General features: G+C 44.5%; 1 protein-coding gene and 1 pseudogene across 1 annotated transcript in view; one reads left to right on the top strand and one right to left on the bottom strand.

Annotated features, from left to right (window-relative positions):
- LASP1 (LIM and SH3 protein 1) overlaps window positions 1-13,282 on the top strand; it is a 375,357-nt gene that overhangs the window by 180,645 nt on the left and 181,430 nt on the right. The gene's annotated exons all lie outside the window — the stretch shown is intronic.
- LOC139317478 (E3 SUMO-protein ligase KIAA1586-like) lies at window positions 7,199-8,726 on the bottom strand (annotated as a pseudogene).

Below are 13,282 nucleotides of genomic sequence, written 5' to 3'. Positions count from 1 at the left end.
CAGATCATTTGTCGCGTGGGGGGTGCCGCGAAGGTCAGTCCTCTCGCCCCTTCTGTTCAACATTTATGTGAAGCCGCTGGGTGAGATCATCCGTGGTTTTGGGGTGAGAGTCCATCAGTACGCTGATGACACTCATCTGTACATCTCCACCCCAGACCACCCCAATGATGCCCTTGATGTGATGTCCCGCTGCCTGGAGGCCGTGCGGGTCTGGATGGGGAGAAATAGGCTCAGACTCAACCCTTCCAAGACCGAGTGGCTGTGGCTTTCGGCGTCCCGATATAGTCAGCTGGTGCCATCGCTGACTTTTGGGGGTGAATCTTTACCCCCCACAGAGAGGGCTCGCAATCTGGGTGTCCTCCTGGATGCACGTCTGTCTTTAGAAGAACATATGACGGCCATGGCCAGGGGGGCTTTATATCAGGTTCGCCTGATCCGTCAGTTGCGGCCCTTTTTGGACTGGGACGCCTTACGCACGGTCACTCACACCCTTGTCACCTCCCGGCTGGACTACTGTAATGCTCTCTACATGGAGCTCCCCTTGAAGAGCACTCGGAAGCTCCAACTGGTCCAGAATGCGGCCGCGCAGGCGGTTATGGGCGCGACTCGTTAAGCCCACGTGACACCTCTCCTGCGTGAGCTGCACTGGCTCCCAGTGATCTTCCGTGTGCGATTCAAGGTGTTGGTTACCACCTTTAAAGCGCTCCATGGCTTAGGACCCGGGTACCTTCGAGACCGACTTCTGCCAACAATAGCCTCCCACCAGCCATTTCGCTCCCACAGAGAGGGACTCCTCAGGGTGCCATCGGCCAAGTTATGTTGGCTGGCAACACCCAGGGGAAGGGCCTTCTCTGTGGGAGCTCCTGCCCTATGGAACGAACTGCCCCCGGAAATACGCAAGATCTCCGACCTCTGTGTGTTTTGCTGTGCCCTTAAGACCCTGCTGTTCCGCCAGGCAGGGCTATCTATGTAAATGATTTTAAATTGGGTGTTTTAAATTTTGGGTTTTAAATTCGGGCCAAAATTGTTTAATACTTTTAACTATTTTAAAACTGTTGTTTGTACCTTGTGTTTTTAATTGGCTGTACACCGCCCCGAGTCCTTTGGGAGAAGGGCGGTATATAAATTAAATTATAAATAAATAAATAAATAAATTTGTGCCAAGATGTACAATAGCATCAACATCACAGTCCTTAGTAGCATTCTTGACTATCTTAAAAATACACCTCTTGTCTCTGCTGGCAGTAGCACCTGGCAGACACCTGACCTCTTTCAAAACCTCCGTATCCTTTCCTAAATTTACATCCCTTACAGTTGAATCATCAACCAGAAGGTGGCTTCTCTTTTTGGATACCTTGCTCTTCTTGCATGACTGATATGTAATACCTGATTCACATTCTTCCCCCACCCAAAACAAGTTTGTCTCGGACCACAATCCCTTGCTCATTTGAGTTATTGTCATCATAGCTGACATGACCTGCCGCCTTAGTATCCCCATTAAGGTCAGCAAGGGTACTGTATCTGTTATGCAGAGACACAGCGAAAGCTTTCTGTTTGTGGTTCACAGCTCTGACCCTGCCAGATCCCACAGTTGTCCGTACTGCCCTTCTCCTGCAGGATCTTTGTGGTAGAGGGGGCTGATAGCGGGGCAGCTCAATAGAACAGAATGGCTGAGCTGGACACCTAATTTCTGCCTGAAGAGCACAGACTAGAGACTCTAGGCAATCGATCTGTTCATGTAGACTAGTAATTTGTTTACAAATAGGACAGTATCCAAATGTTCTGTCCCCATCCCACATGCACACACACCAACAGACGTCCAAGAGTTAAAAACCAAACCAGCCGACAAAATCCTTTTCCTTATGATAACGGAACTTGGCAGCAACCTAGTGGCTGCCTGCCAAGAGTTTATTACTTACGAAGGGAAGAGATAACTTCTCTCCGCTTCTGGTACATCAAAGTAAAATTTTCAATAATTACAGAGTAAATCAAGTCCAAATATAATCCAGCAAAGTCTATAGCAAAAGTCCGGCAATGCAGAATGGCGTGGAAGCTTTCAGCTTTATTCGTCACAAGGCTTGACTGGCCACCACGCTCCCTTTTATACCCTGTGGGGTGTGGTCCAGTGACTCAGCCTAATCTCGGGCACATCTTTTCTTTTGTTGCGTGTGCTTATCTCTGCGACGCTGGCATGGATCCAGCCAAGACTCATTACTCTCATCACTGTCCACCTGTGGCTGTGTGGATGTGCTTGGCCCCGGCCCTATCTCTTGCCCTTTGGCGGACACCGAAGGCATTGCCAAAGAGGAGGGTCCTGGAGAGGGAGGCCTTGCTAACTCCTCTCCTTCACTCTCGGAGTCCTCTCCTGCCGATGACACAGGCTCAGGTAACGGAGCCACAACACCAAATTTGAAAAGAGTACCGTGAAAGATGGCTGCAAAACAAGTATTGCACTGAACTAAGCCTGATATTCTAAAATAAAATAGAATCGCAATCACAGACGCACTTACCAAGAATGTACTACTGCTGTTTTAGATTTTTAGTGAGATGATTTGGGCGCAGGCTGCTTCCAGGTGCTTTTCAGAGCTGCAGCTGCCAGCTCTTGGGCTCTCAGACCAGGGCTTAGCTCTGATTACAGCACACAGAAGACAGTTCATTGAGATCCAAGGGGATCCAGGGGGAGTCTAGGATAGTCCAGGGGGAGTCCAGGGAAGCCACACAGTCATAAATCATCCACCTCCTCTCCTCTGTCTCACCTTCCACCTGCCCCTTTCCAATCTCTCCACTCTTCAAGCTCTCAGCCTTTCTGCTTCTCCACCTCTCCATTTCTCCACCAAATCTCCAGTCTCTCAACAAGCTTATCATGCCTGTCTCCCTCTTGCCTTTCTCTAAACACTCCTCTGCTTCCACATACCAATCTCTACATTCCAAACTTTCCAAAACCCTCTCTGCAAAACACTTCAGAGCACCATCAACAAACACATACAGATGCTGTATGTCATGGCGGCTTTTACCTTCCAACAGTGTCTTGGAGGAAGAGCATTGTATAGCTCAGTGAAATTACCCAAGCTTCTCTTCATGTGATCAAAACCAAAGTGTCAGATCTGCCATCACACTGCTTTAGCTTCATTTTGCATCAATGATATCCTGCCATAAAAGGGAGGAAGGGGGAATGGGAAGAATGCTGGGAGGGGGATGGCAGGAACCAGAAGTGCCAACTAGAAACAATGGTTGAGAGATCCAAGGACACAGCTATGAGAACGGAATGCAAACACCCACCAAAGAGGCACAAAACTTTTAGGACTGTTACCAAAACACCTAATTTGAATACTATTGGACATTGACCAGATGACTAAGCGGGGAGGATGTGAGAGAAGGGAAAAGCAGAGTTTGCATGGGAATATTCAGATCTGGCTTTGCTTATGCTGTAACCACTTGGCTTCAGTAAAAGCATTCCTTTTCTCTACAAATGGATTTGAGAGTCTTTCCTTCCTAAACACCCAAGTTGGGACAGGTCTGACATTAAGTCACATCTGCAATAACATTCCACCCGGAGACTTGCATCTAACCGTGGGGACTGTGTATGGAATGTCCATCCATGAGAGTGAGCAGGAGGAGATGGAGAAATGAGAAGAAGCCACTTCGAGACCCAGTAGTGGGGGAGACTACCCTGGGTTGGAAGAGGAGACAGAAACCCTGGGGGACCAGCCAAAGCCCTGGTGGTTCATAGGTATCGGGAAGATGGAAGAATGGGAAGAGAAGGCCTCCAGGGTAACCTTCTCCTGGGGAAGCCGAGGGAACCGACCATGAGTGCCACCAGCAGAGGAAGAGTACAGAGCGATGGGACATGAGCTGGACCCCACAACGTTTTGACCGGCTCCAGGCCTGAGAAGCTCAGGAATGGCCAGGACCACTGCCATTTATCAGTTGACTTATAAATTAGAAATTCTGTATTGTCCAATAACTATCCTAGAAAATGAGTAATCTTAGCTAGTCAAAGTATTTTTAGTGTGGTCTCAGTGCAGTATTGGGTGAGGCCAGATATGGGTGGATATTCTGCACTGTGTTCCTCTTTTTGTTTTGGGAAAAACTCTGAATTTGAAAAGATTGGAGGTAACCCTATGTAACTAATCAAAATTTGTCCAGTATGTGTATACTTTGCTGAGTTCTTTTGCTTTCCTTAGAGCTAGGATAAATTGCAGGAAATCATTACTGCTTTAATCTTGTTTTTTAAGTTTGGATTATTTTTTTTCATATTACTAAGAATCGGGCTTGCATTTTAAATGAAATTTAAGATTGTCAAGATGCTAGATTAGAATTTGCATACTGGTGTCAAAATGCTTATTCCTGAGTATTCTCATCTATTTTAGAATTATTCTGGAATAAAAAAGAATTGGAGTCCTGATTGAAAAAACAGGAAGTTTGGTAGACTTCCATTGCTCCTTAACTGTAGTGACTATGGAGGGAAGGAGTGGGGGAGAGAATTCACTACAAAACTGTTAGCTGGGGAATATAATTACTTCACTGAGGGGTTGATGGCTGCTGTCCCCACCTTTTTGACTTCCCCCATTTAGTCCCATTTTTCTTTTCAGCCTTACACAACCACCACCCTCTTTTTAACAGCTTATAATAGCCCAGCATTAAGTAGGATGTGGGAAAGAGCTACCCAACTTGCCTGACTCACTTATGTCTGGCATACGAGTTGAGTTGATTCCAGCTGAGTGCCCAATTCCAACTGAATGCCCATAAAAGGACAGAAAAAACTGAAAGCCAGCCTTGACCGAGTACTTCCTTTGCTTGTTTGCAACAGACTTGTTGCTTCATCCTCTGCACTGGAGGAATGTCTCCCTTTTTGTATATAGTTTGCATAACATCAGTAGGGATCACATTTCTTATTTTTTCTTCTATAATATAGCAGCTCACTTCTAATAAGCTTTGTGGATAACATCATCATCATCAATCTTGTCTGTAACTCTCAAAATTTGGGAGATTTAAATCCCCATTTTAGAGCATGGGACAAAGGAAACTGTCAGAGCATTTGCAGCGTGACTACTTTTAGGAGACAACCCAGGAGCAAAACAGCACACAGAGACTTAGTCATTTAACAGTGGTTTATATACAAGATATATACAGAAACATATGTGGTTGGCAAATACCTTACAAGCAATCAAACTTCTTCTTAACTCTACACAGAGAACTCTGCAATGACTACCAGACACAAGGAAAGAGAATACGCCCTCTCCTGGCTGAAATTTATAAACACCTCTTAAAGGGCTAATAACCTTTGTGGACACTTTGCTGCCCGCAGTGTCTCTCACATACACACTGCGCAATGCCTCCCAGCACTCTTTCACAGACTGGAGACCGCTCACATGTATTAGCTGACTGTCTTCCAAGGCAAGAATTATGCTGGCTAATGCCTTTTCATTTTTCCTCTGGTCCCCATCATCCAGGACCGCTGGTGAATCAGAAACAATCATCCACAACTCCTCCCTCCGTAGGTACATCTCCATCTTCACACTCCAGGAGAGGTAGTTCATCTCATTCAGCCGAGACACCAAGAAACCTCCTCCCATTATGCCGACGGAGGCCATGTTGCCTACTAACCATGATTTAAACCACTTACTCTGGTGCAAGCTCCCACTGGGTTACTCTTCTCTCTAGGCTCTCTAGTCACTCAGGCCTTCTCACTGGACTGGGCCCATAACCTGTCAGAGTGTTTGCAGCGTGACTACTTTTAGGAGACAACCCAGGAGCAAAACACAGCACACAGAGACTTAGACATTTAACAGTGGTTTATATACAAGATATATACAGAAACATATGTGGTTGGCAAATACCTTACAAGCAATCAAACTTCTTAACTCTACACAGAGAACTCTGCAATGACTACCGGACACAAGGAGAGAGAATACGCCCTCTCCTGGCTGAAATTTATAAACACCTCTTAAAGGGCTAATAACCTTTGTGGACCCCTTTCTAGTCTACAACAGGCAATACCAATGCTGATTCATTCTCATTGCATCAGCCTTACATTTCATCAGCTTTACAGTTGCATCAGCCTTACATTGGCTGGTCAACTTTAAATCATCATTACCCTGAAAGAAACTGTTATTCCCAGTGGTGGGATTCAAATAATTTAACAACAGGTTCTGTGGGTGTGGCCTGGTGGTCATGTGACTGGGTGGTCATGACCAGGTGGTCATGTGACTGGGTGGATGTGGCCAGGTGGGCATGTGACTGGGTGGGCGTGGCCAACTCGGCATAATTTCTTTGCCCTAATTACTGTTTTAAGTATAAAAAAGATATACCAAAAGGTAGTTTATTTTATGCATTTAATACTTAAATAAGAATAAGAGGTACACAAAACTAGATTTTGTTACAAGAGTTTTACAACATGAATGAAAAACTATACAAAACTATACAAGAGTTTTACAATATGTATGAATGAAAAACTTTATAAACTACACAAGAGTTTTTCAATATGAATAAGTGATTTATACAAAACTACAGAAAAGTTCTACAATATGAATAAAAGCTATTATGCAAAACTACAGAAGAGTTTTACAATATGAATAAAAACTATACAAAACTACACAGGAATTTTACCATATGAGTGAAAAACTATTAAATAATGACAAAAAATAAAACTTATGTTAGGTATCTCCAAATTGCTGCTTGATTAGCGTCCTCCTCACTTTCACTTTTCTTCAGTTTTATTCGAGCATCATCAGCTGTGTGATTTACTCGTAACCATTTTTTGACTATAGGAATAGGGTCCCAGTCCTTTAGAGGTAGGCCAAGTAAACTAACAGTCATTATGTTTGCTATATTGGAAACAGTCAGGCGATTTCTCTACTCGGAACATATGATGTTCATTTTTGAAAAAACCCTTTCTGATTCTGCTGAATTTAAAGCAATTGTTCTGAAAATATTTTTAGCTTTTTGAATACTGTCAGGAATTGCATACTTATTGGAATCTTTTAAAACATTTTCTACAAAATCCTGATAATCGTTAATATTAATTTTGTAATTAAAAATGTCACTAAATTCAAGCAATGGTTCTACAGTTGCTTTCCATGGAACTACTACTTTGCCAATATTCCAGTAATCTGCCTCCAAAAAATTGAGAAATTGTAGTTTGTTCCTGTCTTGAAATTGGCTACCTGTTTTTAAATGTTCACAATCCATTAGTCTTTTATTCAAATTTGTTATGATACTTTCCAAAAGTCTTTCCCGAGGAAGTCCAAGAAATCAACGATTTTCTACAAATTTTATACTTTTGAAGGTTTCTGAAGTAATTAATCCAACTTTTTTTTTGATATACACCCTTTTCCTTTCTAAGCATTTCAAATGCTTTAACAGATCTTATCACAAGTTTTTCAGCCTTTATTATGTCTACATTTCTTGCTTGCAATGCATTTGAAAGAAGAGAAATTTCGTTTAGAATGTCAATCATCAATGCCAAATCAGTCATAAAAATATATTTTCAAGACGGGCAGCCATACCTGAGTATTTTTCATTTGCATGAAAATACTAATGTAGCGCTGGATAAGCATGCCACACAGCTAGGGTTGACCTTAAACTACAGGCAGCCCATCTTGGTCCCAAAACTCTACCAATCTTTATAATTTCCATTCCAAGTTGTTCGGATATTTTGGTAAGTTCCATTTGGCTCTTATTGGATTTATGAAAAATAATGTATATCTTGTCAATAAATATTTTAAAATTATTTAGTTGTTTAATGTCCTTTATGGAGTCATCTAAAACAAGTTGGAGGCGATGGTTTAAGCAGTGCCATATTATGATGTTTGGAAAGTCTTTTGCTATTCTAGTGCTCACTCCAGATTTTCTCCCAAGCATAACGCTGGCACCATCAGAGCAAAATGCTATTAATTTTTTTTTCTAGTTAGTTCTTACTAAACCCAACATTACGTAAACTTTTCATAACTGAAGAACATATTGTCCGCGTCTTGTTTTTCCAATTCAACAAGCTCAACAAAAATTGTTGGTGAGTTAACTGAATCCTCAACTTTTAAGAAAAGTATCACAACTGGTTTGCATGATAGCATTGAGGCGTCGTCAATAATCAAACATATTTTCAGATTATTTTCAATAATTTTAGTAAATATTTCTTTTTTAATTTCTTTTGCAATGAAATCTACTATTTTCACTGCAGTTTTACGTGAATGTAATCCTATTCCCATATCTAATCCATTTTTAATTTGCAATTCTATCTCATCTTCTATGTCTGAAAATGGTTTACATCTTTGTGCCAGACTGTAAACTGTCATAAATACTCTACAAGTAGTAGATAAATATTTTTCAGTCATCTTATCTATTGCTTTTGTCATAGAATCCTGCTCACATTGTTTTAAGTTCTGTTTACAAACGTTATGAGCTTTTGATGAAAAATGGTCTCTCATTTTTTTCCTTAGAGAAGTTTGTTGTATCGCTTTGTTTTTCCCTGGTGCCTCAATCTGAAAATATTTCCATTCTTTTGACAGATGAACACTTTTCTCTTTTATGGAGTCATGTTTTGCGCAATACTCACAACCTAACTTTTTGTTAGAAACTACCAGTCCATCATATTTTTCTTTAAAATTGTTGTATTGTAGCACTGTCCAGCATTCAGGAAGACTATTTCCAATTTTGGAACTATATTTCAATTGACGTGCTGCTTTCTCCAAGTTAGAGTGATTTTGCTTCTGACTGTGTTGTATCATCCAAGGCCAATTCTGATACAACTGGTTCTGATCTTGGTTTCTTACTGAAAAATTCTGTCAAATTCTGTTGCCTTTTCATCCTGTTAAGGGCTACTGCAAAATTTTTTAAAAAAATGTTTCAGTTTGGACTTGATTGTGGTTGTAAGTTGAGGACTAACTGTACATGTGAGACAGCAACTTTACAAAAAACAGTAGGCACGATCCCAGTTCCCTCTACGAGGATTCCCCCATCTGGACCTTTTGCAATCCCCCAAAGGGTCAAAGGAAACCAGGTTCCATACAGCTCTGAACCCTTAAGGTAAACCAAATACAAGCGGTCCTCGCTTAATGGCTGGTTGCTTAGCAAGTGTTCTAATTTATGACTGACCTCCCCAGAGCTACTTGAAAGTTATTTTCATTTAATAGTTAAGATGCTGTTTCAATACTTTAAATGAAATAATTTAAGGAAATCTTTGTCTTTGTTTACATGCCTAGCAATAGCCTTTATGCAAAACTCCCACACATTTTAAACTTAATGGTAATTATTGTGCACAACAAACATCCTGTTTGTTATGAACAAATTCTTCCTGAATCAGCTGAGATAATATTTTAAATCTCCCTCTACCTCAAGGCTTGTTCTGCTGCTGAAGTGGCCGAGATGAGCAGGGGGTGAAGGCGGATCTTCTACCAGTAGGCCAAGGTGGTCAGGAGCAGCAGATCAAGGCGGTCGGGAGCAGCAGCCCGAGGCGGTCGGTCAGCTGGGCGGGAGGCGGGCACAGGCCTATGGGGCCGGCTGCATGCCGAGACAATCGGATGGGGGTAGGCTGTGGCCGGCGCCCGGGCGGGCACAGGTCGACCACCCTTCCCATCCCCGCTTCCCCGAGGGGGCACCCTGCTGTGCTTACCTGTTCTGCTGCTGGAGTGGTCAGGAGCAGCAGGTCGAGGCGGTTGGTCAGCTGGGCGGGAGGCGGGCACAAGCCTATGGGGCCGACTGCAGGGCGAGGCAATCCGACCGGGGTAGGGGAAGATTTGGGTTAATGTCTGGTACAGGTGGTCCTTGACTTACAAGTTACAACCATTCATTTAGTGACTGTGCGAAGTTGCAATAACATTGAAAAAAGTGACTTACACTTGTTTTTCACACAACCGTTGTGGTGTCCCCATGGTCATGTGATCAAAATTCAGCTGCTTGGCAACTGGTTTGTATTTATGATGGTTGCAGTTCCCAGGGTCATGTGATCCCCTTTTGCAACCAGCTGACAAGCAAAGTCAATGGGGAAGCCAGATTCACAGATTAACAATGGTGTTACTAAGAACTGCAGTGGTTGATTTAACCACTGTGGCAAGAAAGGTCATAAAATGGGGCAAATCTCACTTAACAGCCATCTTGCTTAGCAATAGAAATGGGGATCAATTGTCCTAAATCTAGAATTACCTGTATCTGAAAGACCAAGTTGTAATATTCACTCTCCCTGCTAAATCTGGCTACTTGTAACACTGTTCATTTATTTTTTATTTTCATTTTTTGTGGCTGTAGGAAGTTAGCACCCACCCCTCTCCTAGAAAAATGAAATATTTTAGGAAATATTAAAAAGGCAGAATATTATATTTCCCTGGATGAGAAATGGAGAAACATGTTTTTTTTAGGCAGGAAGCAGAGTCACTCTTAATAGCCCCCACCCTCATCAATAGCCCACAGCAGATGTCCACACTTAAGAGATAAAGACATAGCTAGGTCTTTTCATAGGCAAATGCCCTCACCCAAGATCCAACAAAGGTAGTATTAGCTCTCTACCCATCTAGCAACAGAACTCACCACATGGCACCTGGGAAGGTTACATCACCCAGCAGCAAGGCTCAACCAAACTTGGGACTCAAAACACAACCTACAGAGTTACCCCTGCATGGCCCCATGGGAGTCAGACAATCAATCAGAATACAAGGTCAAATTCAAAAGCCCAGAGAGGGCATAAAAGGCTCAGGATAGGAGAGGGTGGGGAGGGGGCGAAGGCTCGCAGGACCACCTGGCATCAGCCTCCTCTCAACTGAGCCTTGGTAGTACAGTGGTCTAAAGCACCCTGTTATTAAGACCAGCTGCCTGCAATTACTGCAGGTTCGAATCTCGCCAGGCTCAAGGTTGACTCAGCCTTCCATCCTTTCTAAGGTAGGTAAATTGAGGACCCAGTTGTGGGGGCAATAAGCTGACTTTGTATAAATATACAAAAGGATGAAGGCTATTGCTTAGCACATTGTAAGCCGCCCTGAGTCTCCGGAGAAGGGCGGCATATAAATCAAATTAAAAAAAAAAAACCTGGCTGCACTCTCCCAGGGAGCTCCTCCCCTTTCATCACCCTCCGAGGTGCTTCCCCTTCACATGTGCGCGTGGCCCGCCTCCCCTTCGCTCACCTGAAGCTGGGGGAAAAGCGCCAGCAACTGCGCCGCGCTTCCTTGTCCTGCCCCGCTGCCCCCTCCTGGCTTCCCGGGGCTCCTGCAACTGCCAGCTGGGCGTGCGTCACTCTGGCCCGGAATGCAGGTTCACGCAGCGCCGCAAGGGAAAGCAGTGGCGGCCAAAGGCTCGAGAGCGAGAGGTGCTCCCGCCATGCACAACTTTCTTCTCCCGTAGAGAAGTTCCCCACCTGGAGCAGTGCCCGAGTTCAGCCACCCGAAAAGTCGCGGCATGTCAGAGAGGACACCGGGCGGGCGCAGCTGGGGCGCCACTGGAGCCGCCTGCCTGCCCCGGAGCGACAGACAGGCGGTGCCGGGCTTGCCTGAAAGCAGCTTCACCGGTTGGTGCGTGGTGGAGGAGCTGAGCCCGCACTGTGCTTCACCAGCAGGTAACTGGAGGGAGCCGGGCTGGGGAGGGTGATATGACCAGGGTAGGCTGTGGATGGCGACTGGCCGGGAGGCGGATGGTGGCCTATGGGGCCAGATTCAGGGCGAGGCGATCCCACCGGGGTAGGCTGTGGCCGGCACCCGGGCAGGCGCAGGTTGACCACCCTTCCCAGCCCCGCTTCCCCAAGGGGGCACCTGGCTGTGATTACCTGTTCTGCTGCTGGAGCGGTTGGGATCAGCCTGAGGCGGGCGTTCAGGAGCAGGCCAAGACGAGCGGGAGGCTGCCATGTCGTAGGCCACGGCAAAGGCAGGCAAGCAGGCTGGGCGCGTGGCCACGTGGTGAAGGCAAGCTGAGCACATTGTAAACCGCCCTGAGTCTCCGGAGAAGGGCGGCATATAAATCAAATTAAAAAAAAAAAAAAGGAAGCCAAAGAGCAGCTGCAGCTATGCCTCAGTGTGACTCTAAGGCACCAGCCAAGGCGTGCAAGGCCAATAAGTAGTGATGGGGCGAAGGGCAGGTGTCAGACCTGGAAGCCATCTTTCTACCTTTGTGCCTTCAGGCTTTAGGCCTGCCACAAGTCCTACCGTGGGAAGTTGGGAGGGGGGATAGTATAGAGTGAAGAAGACATGTAGTCAAAACAAAATTCTTTATAGAAAGTCAAAGCCAAGGTGCCCTGCAGCTGTGCTGAGAAGAATGGGAAGATACCTTCTGTTCCGGACTGTACATGATCGGATGTGTGGTGGACATGTGGGTGAGGGGCAAGGTCTTGAACTTTCTTTTGGGTGTGGAAAACCCGGAAGCTCTCGGATTCGGGTTTTCCCAAATGTGCCAATATGACATCTCTAATAAAAGTTAGCTTTGAGGAATTTCAAGCCTCGGAGTTTGATTTCATTGGGGGTGTTACTTGGAACCCTGACAGCAGGAAGGCGTGGGGCAGGGAGGGGTGGGGCCACCCAGCAATTTAACAACCAGTTCACCCGAACTGGGCTGTACCGGCTGAATCCCACCACTGGTTATTCCCCAAGGTCCAGTATTTGGAACAAAATTATGAGGGAACAGAATGTCTTATAAAATACCTTCAGAAGATATTACATTGATAATTCTCATTAGAAATGTTCATTTCTGACCATTTGGCTACATTAACAACATCCTATATATGTGGTCAATTATATCACCATAATTTTTGTTTGCTACAAGTTTGATGTATTTTAAGATTATGGTTATAATGAAAGATATGTAAGAAATAATAAATCTGCAGATACAGTCAGGTCCAGAAATATTGGGACATCGACACAATTCTAACATCTTTGGCTCTATACACCACCACAATGGAGTTGGAATGAAACAAACACAATGTGCTTTAACTGCAGACTGTCAGCTTTAATTTAAGGGTATGTACATCCAACTCAGATGAACGGTGTAGGACTTACAGCAGTTTGCATATGTGCCTCCCACTTGTTAAGGGACCAAAAGTAATGGGACAGAATAATAATCATAAATCAAACTTTCCCTTCTTAATACTTGGTTGCAAATCCTTTGCAGTCAATCACAGCCTGAAGTCTGGAACGCATAGACATCACCAGACGCTGGGTTTCATCCCTGGTGATGCTCTGCCAGGCCTCTACTGCAACTGTCTTCAGTTCCTGCTTGTTCTTAGGGCATTTTCCCTTCAGTTTTGCCTTCAGCAAGTGAAATGCATGCTCAATGGGATTCAGGTCAGGTGATTGACTTGGCCATTGCATAA

The sequence above is a fragment of the Pituophis catenifer genome, unplaced genomic scaffold, assembly GCF_029215685.1.
Source record: "Pituophis catenifer annectens isolate HBS135680 unplaced genomic scaffold, rPitCat1.0.hap2 SCAF_5, whole genome shotgun sequence".
NCBI classification, from domain to species: Eukaryota; Metazoa; Chordata; class Lepidosauria; order Squamata; family Colubridae; genus Pituophis; species Pituophis catenifer.
The sequence above is the reverse complement of the archived record's forward strand: the minus strand, read 5'-3'. Positions and strand labels throughout refer to the sequence as shown.